This window comes from Pseudophryne corroboree, chromosome 11 (genome assembly GCF_028390025.1).
Source record: "Pseudophryne corroboree isolate aPseCor3 chromosome 11, aPseCor3.hap2, whole genome shotgun sequence".
In the NCBI taxonomy this organism is placed as follows: Eukaryota; Metazoa; Chordata; class Amphibia; order Anura; family Myobatrachidae; genus Pseudophryne; species Pseudophryne corroboree.
Genome location: NC_086454.1, coordinates 59,993,027 through 60,004,429, shown reverse-complemented (window position 1 = coordinate 60,004,429; position 11,403 = coordinate 59,993,027). Strand labels below are relative to the sequence as shown.

The 11,403-nt window shown below is 43.3% G+C and overlaps 1 pseudogene; it reads left to right on the top strand.

The window, feature by feature from the left end:
* The first annotated feature begins 2,170 nt into the window (after positions 1-2,170).
* On the top strand, positions 2,171-2,289 carry LOC134971161 (5S ribosomal RNA; annotated as a pseudogene).
* Positions 2,290-11,403: the final 9,114 nt, after the last annotated feature.

Here is an 11,403-nt window from a genome sequence, read left to right as displayed (position 1 = left end):
TACGTGGTGGCGACCTCATGAAGGAGCTACTCAGACATGAATCTGAATGGACCTTCAAATTGGACTGCTTAGCACCAAAAGGCATGAATGAATACATAAACTACGCAGCCTTTCTTTAAATCTCCTCACTAATTAACTAACAAACACTTTATCACATTTCACCCTTTCTCTTCCTTTTTCCCAGTCCCTTACCCCCTCCTCTTCTTTTTACACCCAGCCATCATTATTGGTATCCTTTATGATTTACTGACACCTACTTTAACCACACACATTTACATGTCACCCTTTCCAAATCCCACACCTGCCTTACCCGCATAGCCCCACTCCATTTGGCCACCCAATTACCTTTTTTCATCAACCTCACTTCCGCTTTATGTCTTTATAAGAATCACTTTTAATTTTGACTGTTGATGGTTTTACCTCCTTCTCACAGTATAAGGCTTCATTACCTCACCACAACCTATTACAACCTATTACATTCCCATGTATTGGGAATCTATACAATTAGGCTGCTTAGCAACGGCTCAACTCTGGTAGGATGATTGATTTAATAAATAATACCATTGCCTAATTTTTATATTTAACTACGCATTTGCTTAGCAACGGCTCAACTCTGGTAGGATGATTGATTTAATAAATAATACCATTTCCTATTTTTTATATTTAACTACGCATTCGCTTTAGTTATTTGTCATATTCATCTATTATCATTCCATTAACAATACTCATGTACTTTTTCTAAGATATTTACCGTCCACACTGACTCATTTACTGTCATTCTTTGACATCAGCTAATGGTTTTCAGAATTCTTAATTTTCTATTTATCTTTTCAATGATTCACATATGATTAAAGCACTGAGGATTTGGTATATTAATGCACGCTGTGGCAACCTGCTGACCCATTAACCAATACGAATGCACCGTACCGCTGCTAACCCCTGATAGAACATCACCATGTGAACTCGGTTACTAAGCAATGGCTACCTAGCAACCCAAGATCAACAAATGTGCTGAGCGCCAGGCACCAGTGAAACCGAAGAAGCAACTTCCGGTTAGATGTTACTCCCGGCTAGACGCGACTTCCGGACGGACGCGATCGCGAGACTTCCTGCCAAAGACGGGACTTCCGAGACGCGATCACCGGACCACTAACACAGATCATTTGAATGATCTGCATGTCTAGCTATCTCTACATGATTTCACACACTATTTGTAAGAAAAGACCTTAGACCTCTAAGTTACCTATTAACTCTTTTTCTCCAAAACGGGGATGACGTCACTAACTTGGACCTCCGGTCTCTAACCAATCCATATTCAGTATGACGCCAAGCCTCCTCTGTCCCCTCCCCTCTCTTTACCTTAAATACGGCAGCTTTCCCTAATGCCCTGACACAGTGAACAAGCCACTCTGGTGAAACGGTCCGTCTGTGCTCAGTGATGCTGAACTTTCCATAGTTCAGATCACCTTATGGTATCCCCTGGTATTGTATGTGCCCACTGGGACTCTCTGCATTACTAAAAAGTTATTTAACTTATATATAACAATTTTTCTCTTTTTCTTTGTTTGCCTACTTGATCCGCAACTTTCAATTATTTTTTTTCCTAAATTGCCCTAAGACCTTCTTTTCTTTCCCCTACCAAATGCATATGTCTTTAGCGTTTTTTCATGTGTAGCAGGACCTTGTACCACCTGGTTTTAAGCCTACTTCTTTGTACTTTATGCATGCTACTTATCAGCACTATATCAATGGCTATTTCGCTACCTAGGCACTTCTTAATTATTATTATGTAGCGTAACTCAGGCTCTTTTTCTCATTTAATAATATTTATGATATTGGTCTTCTGACTCAGCATATTAGCCTGTTACACATTGACTGTTTGTGATCACACCACTTTACCCTCAACCCTTCATATTTCAATAGGTGAGACTAACCTACCTCTCTCATCCACTGTCCGCTATAACATATAAGACAGCGGACAGCAGAAGGTGGGGTCCCCTCCCTATTCTCTACTTATTATTTCTATATAATTCTGTACCCTCTCATCCAGATGCGAGACCACTCTCTGCAATGCCTACAGTAACAGAGAACCTGCGCTACTAACTGGACAGCAGAAGTACCCTTGTTGCTCATCCTCTATTACACTCTCTCATTTGTGTCTCAGTGTTGCAATTACTGCCATATTTCAGCGGAAACGCCCAATCTCACCCGATCTTGGAAGCTAAGCGTTGACAAGCCTGATTAGTACCCAGTTGGGTGACCACTTGGGAATATCAGGTGCAGTAAAAATTCAACCTATGATTACAAACAGCAGAAGTGTTAGAGCAACTTCCTTACTTTCAAAGTCTGTATCTATTTTTTGATTACCCTCCTGACAATCGTTGATTATTAATTATTCTCCTTTGGCAATTTTTGTTTCTTCATTAATGTCGTTTGGTATCAAATTTTTACAAACGTCCTTTTACATTAGGATCTTTTTTGTAGCAAACAGAGTTTCCACCAAGGGGACTACCATCAGTTATTTGGTATTCCAATTATGAATTATATTACAATTATACTTTTTTCTATGCCTTCTTTCTAGATCACATAGGTCATGATAAAGCTGAATCTATTTATCGTATAAATAACCCTTTAAGAGGTCTAAGAACACTATACGCTGACTACGTAAGAAGTACCGTAAGGGTACGCTACTTGCGTAACGATCGCTCAGCAGTAGGCGAGACGCTCAAGCGTCGCGCTCGCTCACGGCCCAGAGATCACAGACTGGCACACTATTGGCTACAGGCAAGCGTAATGATTCGCTATGGCGTAGCGGACGCTCGAGACCACGAGGAGATCACCAGCGGCGCAGACGCTCACAACGCTATACCTTGATATCTATACCTTTAACAATGAGATACACAGTATGCCTTTATGTAGAGACAGTGTGTAAGTGCAACCTGGTGTAACCTGATTAACTACAAAGCTGCTTGAGCGTCACCGACGCTCTGTGAACACTTAACACTATGAGAAAATACACAGATACTTGTTTAGGGTCCAAAGCCTATTAAATGTATTATAACTAATATACTTGTAAAAAAAGGAATCACAGTACAAATGATACACTACAATGTAACAGAGACTTCCTAACCAAATAACTACACTATAAATACAATACAATACAATTCAAGATACTTTAAGGAAAATACGAGAGAAAGAGTAGAGAGAGAGAGAGAGAGAGAGAGATGAGAGAAATGGCTCACAGTAAGACAATATGATCACGGAGAAAAACTTACGCACAAGGGGAAACGATCGCATGCGCCTGGACATCCAGCACCCGATTTTCAGCAATGAGAACCGTTGAAGAGTGAGAGCTGGATGTGGTCGGCCTGCCTATTTATGCCCCACACACAATGCAATCTAATGGTCCCTACAATCTGATCGTCCATTGGACACAGGAATTCGGCTTCGCACTATAACAAGAGGTCATAGGTTGATTCATACAGGTGGGCTGTGACGATTTCAAACAGCTCAGGTGGGTGGGAAACTGGGTTTCCCGCCGCATACCTGAGTAAGAGTAAATAATAGTAATGGACACAAACTCCTTATGTCCATAACTATTCGCACGAGCGATTAATACGCTCCAAACCAACACCGGAATATTGCTATTTAAATACTCTTCCGATGGGTACCAAACACTGCTGTATGACTCCTGTTAGACCCTTCCTACAATACAGAGAGGGATTCCTCCGTTCAGGGACATTCTATATTAACCAAACTTTCAGAATCTATCAAAGGGACCATGATCTATAAACTACGTTAATTGTGGAAATATGTAACGATTGGGTCGCACGCTACGACTACATACTCCTTACCGTAAATACGCATACCGATGCGAGCGGGTGCACGCATCAGCGGGTATGCGCTATCACGGGAAAGCGCACGCATGCGCAGCGCGGACCAGAGTGAGGTGCAAATATGGCAGTGTGCATAGAGATATTTTTCTGACTTTGACAGTCCACCCTTTGGCAGTCAATAATAACTGCCACCTTCTAAAACATTTCAAAAGGAGAAAAATATATGTCAGGGGTTAATTCATTTCCATGGTTGGGTAGGGGAGGAGAGAGGAGTAGGTGTGAAGAGGGTATGACCTAGTGAGATAGCAGAAGCATGTGTGTATGAGTCCATGTTTGGGGGGTCATGTATCATCGTGCCGTACGTGTTGTAAATCAAGCTTCGAGGTATTGCGAAGTATACATTTGAATTCCTTCTTATCCCGTGGTACAGGTCTGTGGATGGGCCGTCAAACTTTACCGAGCTCTTTTCGGTTTTTGAACAAAATGGGGAGCACATTTTAGTTGATGATACATGAATGGGGGAATATGTGATTGCTGATATCTGTGCCTGTATTCCCTATACTATGTGTGTTATTACCTGAGGGTTGTAGAGATGAAGATGAAGAACACTTATGGAAAATGCAATGATATTCTATGTCAGGTAAATGTACATCTGTCGTCGAAGTTTTGTTCGGTATCAGTTGAAAGTCGTCTTCTTTTCGCTGTTTTGCTCATTAAGCGTGAGCAATAAGCTTTGTCAGTGCCATCAGATTTACAAAAAAAATGTTGGGCTAGCGTGAGTTTAAAAATACTAGGGAAACTGGGGATCCATGGCAAAGTTCATCAAGTGTCCATTTCTCAAGTGGTCAAAACTCTTTCTTTGGTCCATCCGTTGTCTGTATAGCGTCTCGTCAACTTTCTCGTCCAAGGGGGTCTTGTTATCTTGGAGAAAAGCAGAAAAACAGGTGAAAGAAACGGACCGTATAATCGCATTTTCATCACATCCTGGTTTCTATCATTGGGTCATAAATCAAATCCAGGTTAATTACAGTTTCCTCACTCCTCAAACTCATCACTCTTGTACTTTGTTTGCACTTCATTAAAGCCTGCCCGCATCTAGATATCAATCCAATAAATATAACAACACCCAAAATACATAGGAGAAACTTTCCAACATCCATTATGACTCCTTGAGCCCAGTCTCCCAAACCGGAGAACCAATTTCGCGGGTTCAACCATGACACCCAACCAGTCAGCTCATTACCTACAGCAGCAAGAGTGAGATTGTGTTTTCGGCGAAATTCCCACTTCAATTGGAGAATATCGTCCATCTTTTGGTCTATGACCTCTACCGGATCCTCGGTGCTATTCGTGATGTACGTGCAACACTTCACGCCGTACTGTGTTGCCAATGTAACACAATATCCGCCTGTCACTGCTGTGAGGTAATTAAGAACCATTCTATGCTGTACCAGTTCTGTTTTATAAGCTTGGAGTTCTCTTCCAGTGTATCTAAACGTGTCATCATACATTTCAGTGATATTATCTAACAAATTGGCGAGTGCGGAAATGTATCTATAATTCATCACTCCTCGAGCGGTGCGAGTGAAATCTAACGCCACCAGAACCTGAATCCCGGTGGATTCATGGATCAGATCAGAGGCCGGATGCTCTAACCTTTCTGACAGTTGTCTTTTAACTCGGTGCTCGTAATGAGTGTGAGTATAAGGAGCTTGGGCACCACGGTGTATGTCTTTCATTTTATCATGTGTTACAGTCATCACTTCAGGCAATACTCTTCCAATATAACACAATCCTTCAGAGTTTGGGGCAAGCCACTTGTACGCCTTTCTCCCGCATATGAAATATGCATCATCGGGGAGAACATATGGGACGGAGTAGGACATTACCATATTACACACTTTCCAGGTGAAATCTCCTAGCCCTAATTCTTCCATCTGCTTAATGCACGTATCAGGTTGTACGATATGTGCACAGTATCCTGGTGATACTTCTCCAACTCTAGTAATCCTATTTCCTAAGGTATATCTATACCTGAAAGATTTTCCTCTACTGGCTATGTGGCGTACAAGCTCTGTATCTGTAGGCATTCTATCTGCTCTATGCGAGAAGGTCATGGTCAGGTTGCTCCATGACACTTCCCAATTTCCCGGCTGTCGGGGATTGGAGATGTTAAAACATAAGAGGGACCTATCCACGTGGTATTGGTGGAGTTTCAAACTAGGAGGGCTGGAGATATTAAACCTCCTGTCCACCGGTCTCCCACCATTTAACTCAAGTAACTCCCCTATCGTTAAAGGAAATGGTACTAGCCCTGATTTGCTATGACCCTGAGGTACTTGAGAGCATACCCAACACTCTGTTTTGTTTAACACATTACCCACTAAGGAGTGATAGTCACTCAATGGATGCCGGTCCATATGGATATTAAAACTGGATTGGCATTTCTTTATGCACCCATCCTCAACCAAATTGTTACAAAGCCTGCAGATACAGTTTTCTTCAGCTAACAATCCATCACAATTTCTTCTATCGGATCGTTTTCTGATACTCGCCTTTGCTTGTTGGTTAGGTTGATCTTAGAAAACTACGCCTCCATCATCATAATCGGAACCCATTCCAGAACCTCCCTCGACCTCCATGGTACTCTCGCCGGAACAGACTGCTCTAGTCAACATCATGGTTAACAGGAAAATCCGGATCACAGTCTCTTGGGGCAAGTCCATCTTTGAGGAGGAAATGGAGAAGAATGAGAAGGGGGAAAAAGAAATTTCAAGGGAGAGGGGATGGGAAGTGGAGAAAAACAATAAAAGGGATTGGGGAGTCGACAACTGCTTTCGGTCTTCAAGGCTCAGGTGCCGCCTCAGTCCTCCTGGAACAGACACTCCAGTGATACAACCTCTACCGTCTGTTCCTTATCACGGGACTTCTCTGGATCAGCAACCTTCTTGCAGTGGGATGAATGGACTCAAGTCTCTCTCTCAGCAACCTTCAATGCTGTGGTGCTAGTCAATAAGACCTGGTATGGTCCTTCCCATCTATCAATAAGACAACCTGAGCGTAGAAAATTTCGTATCATTACATAATCCCCAGGTTCAATGTCATGACAATTACTATCAGGTAGATCAGGAATCACCAACTTCAGATTTTCATTTTGATTCCTCAACTGTTTACTCATGTTAATTAAGTACTTTACAGTTACTTCATTGTTACATTTCAAATCATCCTGAGGGTTAATCATGACATGCGGTTGTCGACCAAACAAGATTTCAAAAGGGGACAGATTAAGAGGGGACCTGGGAGTGGTTCTGATGCTATACAAAACAATGGGTAAAGCTTCTGGCCATGTCAATCCTGTCTCTGCCATTACTTTACTCAATTTATTTTTAATAGTGCTGTTCACTCTTTCGACCTTCGCACTCGCCTGTGGACGGTACGGAGTGTGCAGCTTGCTATCAATTCCCATCAACTTACACATTCCTTGAAAGACATCACCTGTAAAATGGGTACCCCTATCACTTTCGATTATTCTAGGGATACCATATCTACATACAAATTCCTGCACAATTTTCTTAGCTGTAAACATAGCGGTATTTGTAGCCGCTGGAAATGCTTCGACCCAATTCGAGAAAACATCTATACAAACAAGTACATATTTCAAATTCCGACATGGGGGTAATTGAATGAAGTCAATTTGTATTACCTGAAAAGGGCCGCCGGCAGGTGGGATATGGGATGGTTCTGTAGGTATTGCCTTTCCAATATTCTTTCTCAGACAGGTAAGGCATGACATTGCTCTTTTACTCGCATGAGAGGAGAATCCTGGGGCGCACCAGTATGCTCTTACCAATTTGCACATCCCCTCCTTGCCTAGATGAGTCAGCCCGTGAGCTGCTTCAGCCAGACATGGAAGATATGTCCTGGGGGCCACTGGTTTACCATGTCCATCCGTCCAGAGCCCTGAGGACTCCTGGCCATATCCCTTTGCCTTCCAGACTGCTCTTTCCTGTGCGGAACACAAATTCTGCATTTCACACAACTTCTGTGTGTTGATGGTATTGAATACCATCAGTTGTGTGGTGTCTGTCGGTATGGGGGTAGCAGCTGCTAACTTAGCAGCTTCGTCTGCTCGGCTGTTACCAAGTGATACTGGGTCTTGACTATATGTATGTGCTTTACATTTGATAACAGCCACTCTGTCGGGTTCCTGTATCGCTGTTAGAAGCCTTTTTATGTGAGCTGCATGCGCTATCGGTGTACCAGCTGCCGTCATGAAATTTCTGAGGCGCCATAGGGCTCCGAAATCATGGACTACCCCGAATGCGTATCTAGAGTCGGTGTAGATATTGGCTGACTTACCCTTAGCCAATTCACATGCTCTGGTTAGGGCGACCAGTTCAGCAACCTGGGCTGAGTGAGGTGGGCCTAGCGGTTCCGCTTCTATGGTGTCTTGGTCATCTACGACTGCGTATCCAGTACACAAGTCTCCCGAGTCTGACTGTCTGTGACAACTACCGTCCGTGTAGAACGTGAGTTCTGCATCTTCCAGTGGATTGTCACTGATGTCAGGCCTTGCGGTAAAATTTTGGGTCAAATATTCCATACAATCATGTGTGTCTTCCTTTGTATTAAATCCTCCTTCCCCATCACTCTCACCTTCCACCCTTTGTGCCTGACAAGGCACACCTGGGAGATATGTTGCAGGATTTAATGCACTGCATCTCCTTATGGTGATGTTTACTAGGGCCATTAGCGCCAATTCCCATCTTGTAAACCTCGCTGATGAGACGTGTCTGGTTTGGGCAGAGTTCAATAAGGCTGACACTGCATGTGGTGTATGGATTGTGAGGTTGTGGCCTAGCACGACATCTTCGCTTTTTGTTACTAGCAATGCTATTGCAGCAACGCTTCGCAAGCATGTGGGGAGGGATCGCGCTACCGTATCTAGCTGAGCGCTGTAGTATGCAACTGGCCTGCTGGCATCACCGTGTTTTTGGGTTAGTACACCTGCTGCGCAACCAGCACTTTCTGTTCCGTATAGTTCAAAGGGTTTCCCATAGTCTGGCATACCTAGCGCTGGCGCCTGCTTTAGGCACTGTTTGAGTCTCTCAAATGCTGTTTCGGATTCGTCAGTATGCGAAATCCGATCAGGTTTGTTTGAGGAGACCATTTCTTGCAAAGGTAACGCCAATATGGAAAACCCTGGGATCCAATTACGGCAATACCCACACATTCCTAAAAACGTTCTGATCTGTTGCTGGGTTTGTGGCAGTGTCATGTCTCTAATTGCTTGGATTCTATCAGCGGTCAGGTGTCTCAGTCCTTGTGTTAGACAGTGTCCCAAATATTTTACCTTAGTTTGGCATAATTGCAACTTGTCTTTGGAAACCTTGTGTCCTGTGTCTGAAAGATGAAACAGGAGCTGTTTCGTATCCTTCAGGGATGCTTCCAATGAATCAGAACACAGTAGTAAATCATCCACATACTGTATCAATACTGATCCACTCTCTGGTTGGAAAGACTGTAAACAATCATGCAAAGCCTGAGAAAATATACTTGGACTATCTATGAAACCTTGGGGTAATCGAGTCCACGTGTATTGGACTCCTCTGTATGTGAATGCAAACAAATATTGGCTGTCAGGGTGCAGAGGTACCGAAAAGAAAGCGGAGCAGAGGTCAATAACAGTGAAAAATTTGGCAGTGGGAGGAATTTGCATTAGGATGACAGCTGGATTTGGCACTACGGGGAACTGACTCTCAACTATTTTGTTAATCCCCCTTAGATCCTGCACTAGCCTGTAACCCCTCCCCCCACTCTTTTTAACAGGGAAGATGGGACTATTGGCAGTGCTGGACGTTCTTACCAGAATACCCTGTTGTAGCAAGCGCTCTATTACTGGGAAAACTCCTAACTCCACCTCTGGCTTCAGAGGATACTGTGGGATTTTTGGAGCTATCCTACCATCTTTTACTTGTACAACTACTGGAGCTACGTTTGCCATTAATCCAGTGTCTTGTCCGTCTTTTGTCCAAAGTGACTCTGGTATTTGAGATGTCATCTCTTCTACTTGGGATGGATTCCTATTTGTCATAATGGAATGTGACATTAATTTTGATGGGGAGTCTAACATGTCTCGTACTTCCTGAGCGTGATTCTCAGGTATGTCCAAGAATACACCTTCAGAAGTACAATAAATGACGCACCCCATTTTACATAGTAAGTCTCTTCCCAGGAGATTGGTTGGTGCCGATGCAGCCAGCAAAAAGGAATGCTTGGTATGCAAAGGCCCTATTGTAATCTCGGCTGGTTTGCTAACAGGGTAATGCTGGACTACTCCTGTTACTCCCATGGCTGGAATTGTCCTACCAGTGGTTCTCATGCCCACTGTCGAATTTATCACTGACTTGGCCGCCCCTGTGTCTACAAGAAAGTTTAAAGTTTTACCAGCTACATTGATTGCAATCTCTGGTTCACTTCCAAGACTGGCTATCAATTTTACTGGCTGCAGATTACAGGTATGGCCACACCCCTATTGGGTATGCTGACCTCCCTGAATCCCGTTGGCAGCAACTACTTGTGAGGGAGTTAGCTGGGAACTACCAGAGGCATGCCAATCTCTGTTCGGGGGGTATCTTTTTGTTTCCCCTGTATGTGGCTCAAAACTCCGCCTCTGTGGACCCTGCTCCCAATGTCTTGTGTTGTGTCGTTGTCTAGGGGGTTGAAAAGATCTTTGTACACTCTTTATTCTACAGTCTCGTGCATAGTGTCCCTGTCTGTTACAGGAATAACAAGTTATTTCAGTTGACTTACTTACAGGATTCGATGGTACATACGCAGGCTGCTTTGTGGTCAGCGCCTGTATACTTACTGACATTAACTTATCACTTTGCGATTCTCTGTGCCTGGTGATGTTTCTGTCGTGATCAATAGCAGCCTCTCTCAAAGTGGACACTGACAGACCTCGCCAACATGGTTGCGTGGTCTGTACCATAGCCTTTAGTGTTTCCTTTAAACCATCCATCAGTACAGATACTGCTACTTCTTGATGGTTTGGGTTGGTCCTAATGTCTTCTATACCAGTGTATTTTGCCATTTCTAATAGTGCCCGGTGAAAATATTCTGCTGCCGTTTCGGACTCTTTTTGTCTAATGGAGAATATTTTGTTCCATTTAACAACGGCTGGGAAATACTCCTTTAGCTGTAAATTTATCCTTTTTACGTTATCTTTGTTGTACACATCTGAAAGCGGCACATCTTTATCTAGTCCACAATCAGCCAAGAATTGAACTGAGTCGACATTTGAAGGTAAACAAGCTCTTAGCAGTATCTGCCAATCTTTGTTGTTGGGCTCTACAGTGTTCCCTAGATCCCTGATGTATTTTTGGCTAGCAACTAAGTCTTTCCTGGGGTCAGGAAATTCGGACACTATGGTTCTTAATTCCATTCGGGAAAATGGAGTGTACATGGCAATGTTCCTTATGGGAGTGGCTCCTGATACATCTGTTTTCCCATTGGGAACTGCTATTACTCTAACAGGGTTAACTCTAACAACCTCATTCTGTGT